Raw genomic sequence first — 9,734 nt, 5'->3', positions numbered from 1 at the left:
TCTTTCTCTTGATAGGGTTTGAATACGAAGCCCAGGCTAATAAAAGATTGGCCTGTCATAATGAATCAAGAGGGCCAGTGTCAGGTAGGCAGTGTGAGTCCATCCTCTCACATATCCATCTCTGGAACAAGCCCCGGTGTGTGGACGCGGGCGCAGAGCGGAGACCGGTCGACACCCTACCTGGCTCCCTCGGCTGAAATTAACTTTGGGCCCAGGAGAGAAAGGGAGACAGTGTTGGGAGCGGTGTGGCTTCATCTTCTCCCCGCAGCGAGCAGCCCAGCCCCGGAGGGACACCAAGACGGATCTGCATGCCACTCGCTATCCTCCGCTACCTGCCTCAAATTTATTATTGTGGCAAGTCAGCTTCCCCAACAGCAACTTGGAGGACTTTTCAAACCTAAATGGTATCTGCAGGCGGTCAGGAGACACATGGAAATCATACACACTCTCACACACACACACACACACTTCCTGTCACACACACTGAGGTGGGGAGAAGCTGCATCAAAAAGTAATCATGGAGATCAGAATACAGCTGTCAACGGCGCCAAACAAAAAGTGATGCCTCTGATGAAGTGCTCCGCTCGCTCAGAAGCAGGAAACACTCGGCAACTTTTCACCCAAAGTTTGTTGGCTCTGATGAAGCCGTGTAGTGTGTGGGTCATCAGTGTGGTTCAGTCATGACACACACAGTGTTGTGAAGCTGTGCCTCACCTCAACCTGCGTCGTATCTCATCGTCATCTGTCGACCACTAGTTCCTGTCCCTTCACACTGTTGAAATTCAGTCAGTGGAATCAATGGAACAGTGGGCTGACTTGGGTTTGTGGTAGAAAACAATATGATCAATAATTTAGTTCTTTTCATTACCAGTTAATCAGCTGATTATTATATCATTATTTTCATCTCAGTTTGTAGGATTTCACCAAAACTACGGGATAGATGACCATGAAACTCGGGTAAGAACCTATTTAACGTTGGTGCGGATCTGAAGGAGGTTGTGGATCCAGGTTTTATTTATTAAATTTTTTTGAAATTTCTGTTGATTTGTCTTTATGAAAGAAAATCATGCAGGTTAATATTTATGATTCTGTGCGATTCGGTGCAGATCAAAATAAAAATCTGTATATCTAAAGAATTTGAATGTGATTTCATAAAGGGAATAATGGGCCTTGATGGAGGTGTCTCTTCTCGTTTTGAATAATCAAATGGTTCATTTAAAAAAAAAAAAAATGCCCTGATAAATTTATTTATATTATTTCTTTGTTCAATATTCAGATATTAATTTTGCTTTTAAAACCCTCACATTAGAGAAGATCTTAGATCTCTCTTCCCTGAAAAATCATTAAACGATCAATTTATTATCAGAATATAGTATTTTTCCCCCATTAGAGTTGAAATAATTGCATTTACATAAAAAAAAGTTTGGCAACTTCTGTGTTTGTTCTCGTTAAAAAAGCAGAAGTGATGATCTGGAGCACAGATCCCTGTCTGGACATAATAATCTGACATGCGTGTGTCAACCGCTGCACACGGTGCACCGAGCAGCGTTCAAGGTCAAATGCCAGCGTGGAGGTCATGAAGGAGTGGCACCGGGAGAAATAATGAAGTCTGGGCCCGTGATGCCCATTACCTTTCCTTTGTCCCCTGCACATGATTATCATTCACGTGATCATCTATTATCATGTTATTGGAGGTAAATTTAACAAGCTGTTGAGAGTGCCGGAAAATCAATACCTTTTAAATGCTGTTTATGTGTGATTAACGGTTAATATCCTCACAAATTATTTAATATAATAAGGTCATTTGTCTTTCACATGAGCCCGGCACCCTGCAAAGAATAATAGAATAATAAATGAGGACACTAGTGAAGAGGAGATTTCTGATGCTTTCCCCGGCTCCATTTTATTACCCATATCCTCTTTACAACTACAAAGCTGCACTATGGTTATTTTATGCAAGTCATAAAATTAGGCTGAGATGGAATTAGCAGACTCGGGGCTCTTTATAGGTCAAGCCGGTAGTTTATGAGCCCACGGCTCCCTGGCACTATTGTCAGGAGGCTAGTTAGAGGGGTCTTTAAGCATGATTTAATATGTCCATGCCTTGGAAAATAGTTAAATAGCTAATTAAATGGAGGAGTTAATTTACATATTAATTGACCTTCCAGTAATATTTATATTGATACCTACATGAGGAGCCCTTGTCTTCATTGCCTTTCATCATAGTTAGTCTGAGCAAATATGGTGTAACTTTTTTTGTTTAAACTCAAGTTTCTTTTTATTGTCGCTGGAGAGCGGCTGTGTGTTCCCCCCCCCCCCCCCCCCCCCGCCACGCCAGGCGCACAGCTGGCCGCGCTCTTGTGTGCCGAGTACTCCTTTTGTTGTTGGATAATGGAGGAAGCGCCATAAACAGAGATGGGATGTGGCCTGGGGGGGGCATTGCGGGTTCGTTAGCTGGAGTGTGTATGTGTGTGTGTGTGTGCGTGATGGGGAGGTAGGGGGGGGTTGACAAAGGAGCTGGAGGAGGTGGAGGACAGTGTCTGTGTCAAAGCTGCTCTTAATTATATCTCTAATCACCAATGGGCTTGCCAACAGAACAGGACCCTGGGGGCTCGACATTAGCCCAACCTGTACGGAATTAGCACAACATTTCACCTGAAAAGCTTTACAACACACACACACACCCACACAGGCACAGACACACACTCCCAGAGAGAACACGACATAAATCTGTTGGTTTGTTACCCTCCACCAACCGGCTATAACGCTCCCGTAAGAGATCTGTGCCACGTTCTCTACGATAATAATCTATCGCACTAATGCGGCGGCGGCGCCATGTCGCATTGTCATGTTGATGTCCGCGCGGCCATCGAGGGGTAATGATGACACGGATCAACGATGATAGATTGGAAGCACATTGTTGGTTTGCAACAGGGGGTGCGTCCGTCCCGCGCATCGTGTTGTTAGCATGGTAAGTGTGTCTCGCTGCCTATTACCAGCCGGATCATTTGTCACCGGGCCTGTCTTCACTCTGTCTCCCACATTCTGTTTGGATAATGGCCCCTTCAGATGGATCTGCATATGAGGCCCGCGCTCAACAATGGCCGTCCGTCCTGAATGGGGCTTTTCAGGCTGTGTAAACCCGAAATGTGGCGACAAACGCCCCAAACACTGGGATCACTAGGATATCGGGTGGGTGCTGGGAGTTCAGGTAAGAGGCATCTCTCACTGCTGCTTGTCCATATCGAATACCTCATCTTATATTTTAATTTGACAGGAGATATATGATCTGTATCTACTACATCAGGTGTGAGAACATGACCTAATGCGGAGTATCTGTCTTCCATTATCCGTCTCCCTGTGGCCTCCACTCCTGCTGGCTCTGACAATATGGCTGCCGGCCTGAAGCCCCTGATCCAGCCACAGACCAGCAGCTGCCCAGCAGACCCGTGCAGCCGGCGGCGGCTCCTCAGGGCCATCGGCGCTCATCACTCACCGCGGCTAAGTAGCCTGTCACCGGGTGCTGTGGCTGCAAATTGAATATTGTTAGGACCCATAGCTTGTTCCCATCACTGCGCTGTGTGTGTACGGCCATGTTGTTTACATGTTGATTTAGGACACAACAGCTCGCATGGCAAACTTTTTGTCCAACGTCCAGCCGGGGAGTTGTGTTTGTCCTCGTCTCTTCCACGAAGTGACAGAAACTGGTGACTGTCTAATTTATTAGCAATTTACTCCAGTGATTGATTAGTTGACATAAAAATTGATCAGCAATTATTTTTGCAAATTGCCTCGCAAATCTAAATGTCAAAATCAACCCCCCCCCCAAAAAAAACTGGAAAGCAAATACTCTTCATGTTCCGGACTAAGGTGAGACAAAGCCAAACATTTGATTAGACACTGTTTGATTTGAGAAAATATGTTGTTTTAGATCAAATGATTGAGAAAATAAGCAGAATAATTGATTATGAAAGTCGTCATTAGTTGTTGAATATGATAAATAAATTGTGTGTAAGTGGTTGACAGCAGTTTGTAAGTGGAATCTCAGAGAAGAACAAACGGACCAACAGCTGGTCGCCTGTAATTCCTCTTCTGCTCGGTGTCATTTGTGTGGCCATTAGTGTGGAGGAGGCCCGGTGCCGCCGGACTGAGCCCAAGCTCGGCAGCAGCAGCCGTGACATCACCTCAGGCGCTGGCTGCTGGTCATTCAGAGGATAACAGTCCGGCTCAGAGTCCGAGGGACAGATCTCCGAGCAGGGAACCGGCCGGGAGACGTGAGCTGTGCAGTAACAACAGTCCAGCCAGGGCCTCTCCAGCCCATCCCGAGCCGCAGCCAGAGCGTCCAGGCATTTCCAACCGAATAACTCTATAAAATGGACACCTGCCACGAGAAGCCTGCATGCATCACCAGTGCCAGAGTGACGAGCACAATCGGCCAGCAGTCACGGCCAGTTGCCCGCTGATATATCAGATGCGATCTCCGGCGAGGGGTTCAGTGCCCCGGCCAAATGTTCAAGTTATTTGTTCTTGTCATTAAACTAAACTTTATTGTGACCCTCTCCCGCTGTTATTGCACTAGTAGCGATTCTCCCAGACTGGACTTTATCATTGAGTCTGTCTGTGAATCTCTGGGGCTTTGCCACAGCACTTCACTGAGCTATAATTCCTGGTTGCCCTTGTGGTCTGTCGACGGCCGGAGAGAGGCGAGGAGGAAGTGGACAGAGGGAGAGAGGAGACAGGAGTGGAAATGGAGGAAGTTTCTCTTAAATTGTAATCGCTGATTTGCAATTTAATAAACACTGCCATCATAACACGAGACAGGAATGAGTGGGGTTGGTGTAAATAGCTTATTGACTAAAATAAAGCTATAATTAAAAAACAAAGATTAGATATATAGGAAACTTGTTAACTAAATATGTCATAATTAAAATACACAGTTTAGGCCACATCAAGATAAATACAAATAAAATGGTTCAAATGGCTCAAGTATCTCATGTAGAAGGAAAATTTAAAAAAATTGAATAATCACAGGTTCATTCTGAAGGATCTTGATTGATAACTATATTTAAAATATATTTAAATCTTGATATATATATATAACACCCTTGCTTACTGTTATAGCTACTTATAACATTTTAGATGCATTTAAAAATGGACGTCCATATTTGTATCTTAACATGTTGAATATGAATGTTACTTACACTTTATCTACATGTAATGGTAAATGGATTGTATGTATATAGAGATTTTCCAGTCTGATCGACCACTCAAAGTTGGCACAGTATCTTGCCCGAGGATAATTCGGACACTGGAGGGGATCGAACCACCCACCACCTGGTCAGTGGACGGCACACTCTACCTCCTGAGCCACAGCCACCTCTGATCATCCTGTCTCAGCCAGATTGTGTTGTCTGTATATTGTATTCATTGCTGTATCGGTATACTTATACTGTTGAGCAGATTTATTTTGACTCAACAGCTGGATAAAAGACAGGAGAAGAATCTGTGGCATCGTTGAAAAGAGGACGCTGAGCTTTATTGTGGTGATCTGAGGTCAGCACTACAGGCACCATCACTTCTGATTAACAGCAACAGCTTCACACCAGGTACATCATGTCTACTCCTTCACTTTAATTCTAGCGAGAGAAGATTTTTGAATATATATTCTCTTCTGTCGACGCACAACTCGGATCCAAGCCATTAATCAGTAAGCACACAGAGAGCCATTATTATTCTTTTTATTATGGAACTTTACATCAAAGTTTTGGTTTTAATGTTCATGCTGATGTTGAGAAATGGAAAGTATGGATCCTCTTACGGTTGTAATGAAAAGGGTTGTGATCCATGGGTGTTTGCCTTGCCTCAGTGTGCTTTATCGGAGACGATGATGGCATCCCTCACTAGCTTCACACCGTTTTCAGAATGTTTCATTACTCCCCTATTCTTCCTAAGGTTCCCACCTTCACTGACCCCACATCTGCTGCCCGGAGGAGGGCACTTAAACCCATATTAGAAAGAAATATCCTGCCAAAAGTGTTTGTGGATCATTAAGAGACTGCGACTGTTACAAAAACATTAGCGTTGGTGAGGAACACTGAGACAAAGGGTGGCTGTTTTTACAGCCTGTGTGTTTTCCGAAGGTTCCTGAAAGAGACAATGCGGTCATAGAAAATATAAACGGCAGATAAACGACGTGACATAAAACCGCAGCCCGTGTCCTGTCAGGCTCGGATGGCTTCCCGGCTCAAACTACCTTAATTTTCACCTCCTGTGAATAGCGTTAACATCCTCTTTCTCCTCTGGCATGAGAAAAGGGATATTTTGCCGAGCCTTAATGAGATGGTGTTATGCCTGGTTTATGCCATTTTACGGCCTCACACATAAATGTGTTGAGGATTTGACACTATTTGCGGCGGCACTCTGTGTCTCTATTCAGGTGCATGGTTGTCCTTTGTCTAGATCTCTTTAGGAACTGCCAGACGTAGTTTGATTACGACACTTTGAGACATGTTTAACTCCACCGCTGCTCAGGATATTTCCGGCCTGGCAACCTTGAGAACGACCGACTCGTCCCCCAAAATCCCCCGTTTTTTCCCGAAGAGGTAAAAAGGGCAAGTTTTTGCTCTTTAAGATGGCGGTACATAACCCGTCCATGGAACATAAACGTGTCTGCCGGCTGGGGAAGATGGATGGAGGCCCAAATGCCTGCCTACATAAAAAGGTCTTTAATCCCTCGTCCAGATCTTCTTCCCAAGGAAGCATGATATTAAAGACAGGAGCCGGGCTTGGTAAACGTAATGGATCGGCAGGAAAGTTTAAAAGCACCAAGGGGGTAGGCCATTATGCAAAGCAGGGCTCGCACAAGTAATCTGCGCCCTGTCCCTCAGCTGCCAAAGACAAAGAACACATGCAGGGGCCCTGATTACTTCTTAAGAAGCACCGCCGTGATGGATTCCGGTATTTTGACTGTTAATATGTTTGAATGAAAATTATTTATACATTTCTGTGGGCTTGAGCGCCTCTCCCTGTGATTACTGCCTCTGAAAATGAGAGCGGAGGAGCAGGAAATCTCCATGTCACCGAGGCCTGATGTATCCTCAGATTATGGGCTGATTGCAGCTCAGATGAGCACCGCGTGGAATCGTTTGCCTGCGCCTGTGACAACTCCCCGTCCCTGACAAGGCCTCTTAGTTTTTCCGGTTATTGATGCATTCTGCATAAATGCAATCCGCTGATGGCGTCTGCCGCCCGGGGGGAACGTAGGTATGAAGGGCGGCTGCCGGCGTGTGTGTGCGGAAACAAAGTGTTTAATACACTCAAGAGGCAGGGAGGCGAGCACAGAGGAGAGCCTCCTGGATGTGTCTTATATCCGCTGTCGTGCAGGGGAGCAGATCAGGAGCGTGAGTTCGGGTTCGAGGTGGAATCTGCATGATGATACCTCAACGGACATTTATCTCCTGGCGCTAGTTCAATGGGGATGAAAAGGGGAAGCGGGATGTGGAGGAGAGGAGCCACAACGACCGGAGGGATTTGAAACGGGGGATCATGAAGGAGGTCGTTGAAGGAGGGAGGTGTGTAACAGGGAGGAACATGTACTTTATACACACACTGGTACTACCACATCGGTGAGGGCTTCAAATAGACCACATGGCTCCGTGTCACTGCTGTGATGGAACTAGGTACATTTACTCAGTTACATATTTGAGGTTATTATGTTATCATAATTCATTTTCAGAGATTTGTGATATTATAATGTTGTTGTACTGGTTCATGACTTTTTTTGTGTTTGTGACCCTGAGGTAGCGTCTGCAGGTAATGACGGATTCAGCTTCAGTCTTTATTATTAATCTAATCCGGGGTCTTGAGGAAATACATTTATCAAGTAATTGCTTTATTCTGTTTTCCTCTTCTGTTAATCATCTCAAGGGCCCACACGTTTATTTGGTTGCACCTTACAGGCGTCCTGACTCCCCTGGGTCGGGTATCAGGTGATTAAACTACACAGCGAGACATGTAGAAGTTAGATTAATACACAGAGTATCACATTAAACGCTACATTTTTCATATTTAAATACTTTCACTCGCTAATAATACTTGGATACGTCAGCGAACTGGACCTGCATCACTAATCCTGTAGCTCCATGGATAAGCTGATGCAGAGATATGACCATAAATCCCCGTGATGATTGTGAGCTCTTGTGTAATTACAGGAGTAAAGTTGAGTGGCAGTGTGCGAATAGTAAAACACAACAAAATATGAATTACTTCATCAACTTAAACTTTGCAAATGTGCTAGTGAGTGCTCACTGTAAACTGTTTCAAAACAAAATGATCATTCCAATATTTCTTAGTAATTCTTTAACTTTTGGAAGATGAGAGACTCGACCACTCGACAGCAGATGATAAATGATTGATAGATCCACTTACAGCACAACAATCCCCCCCTGAGAACAATTACCAGCGCGTTGGTAATCCTGCAAATCATGGCACTTGATCACCAACTCCATCGTGTGCTTGGACGATATTCAAGAGAAACTTTTTCGCTCTTTTTTCCACCGGAGGAAGACTAATGAAAATATTCCGGTCGCCAACTTTTTGGGCCAATGAGAGCCCAGCCGGCGAGGAGGCCCCTATTGCATATAGATAGCGGAGCGGTGCCACTTTGCAGTAAAATGGAACAAGCATTATACGAAGAAACAAATTCCACCCCCCCCCCCCCCTTCACACACACACACACATATTCATGCATGTACACATTTAGTCAGCGCCCGCAGGCATAGGTTCTCTTATCCCCGTCTCTGTCTGTCTTTTTGTGGCCTGATTTGAATACGAGCCTTGTTTTATGGAGGGAGGTAATTGGAAGCCGGTGATTTACTGCAGTGTATACAGGGACTGCATCCAACAAAATATCTGGGAGCAGGGAATAATCACTTTCCAGCCCGCTGCTGCATTTATCCGGACACAGGTATATTTTAACCACCGGGTGTTGACAGTGTTGACTATTAGCCGGCAAATAAATTATTCAGCCCTTACAAGAGAGAGAGAGGAGGGGGGGGGGGGGGGGGGGAATGGGGAGAAATCTCCTTAGAAGAGGACAAAGCAGGCAGTCATTTTTTTTGTTCTTCAATTACAAAAGGCAAATATTTATTATTTATAAGTACTTGCCTTGTATGGGCTTGAATGTTATTTATGAACCTGTTGCATAGTGATTTCCAATGTAACTCATTATTTTTAGCTGGAGGGTGTTGTAAAGGAGCAAGGATATATTTAATGACACTCTGCTAGTCGGTGCAATTACACTGTAATCATTATGTAAAATGTCCTATTAATTAAACCAATTTCTGCTCGGGGAACATTCTTTTCTGCAGGGCCTCATCCCTCAGCCGCCGACGCCTCAGCCAACGCCGCCGCCTCCTGTTTTTCACGAGGGCCCCTATTATGTTGTGACTCCACTGCATATACATATTTATAAAAGAGATTTTCATTATCCGCAAGATTTGCAGCCACTTTTCGGATTAATGATTAGAACATGCCACAGAAGTTTGAAAGGCAACTAGGTTTCTTCCTAATCATGCGATGTTTTGAGCTTTTGGATCATTGCTGCACATTTATAACTGGAGGATTAGCCGCTGGTTTTCTGAGATGAGAAAAAGCACACATTTAAATATTGGCCTCTGGTTCCATAATATTTCACGTTTACAGGATGGGATGCTCAATATAAGTGTGATGAGAGC

This window comes from Pleuronectes platessa, chromosome 9, assembly GCF_947347685.1.
Source record: "Pleuronectes platessa chromosome 9, fPlePla1.1, whole genome shotgun sequence".
Taxonomy (NCBI): Eukaryota; Metazoa; Chordata; class Actinopteri; order Pleuronectiformes; family Pleuronectidae; genus Pleuronectes; species Pleuronectes platessa.
The sequence above is the reverse complement of the archived record's forward strand: the minus strand, read 5'-3'. Positions refer to the sequence as shown.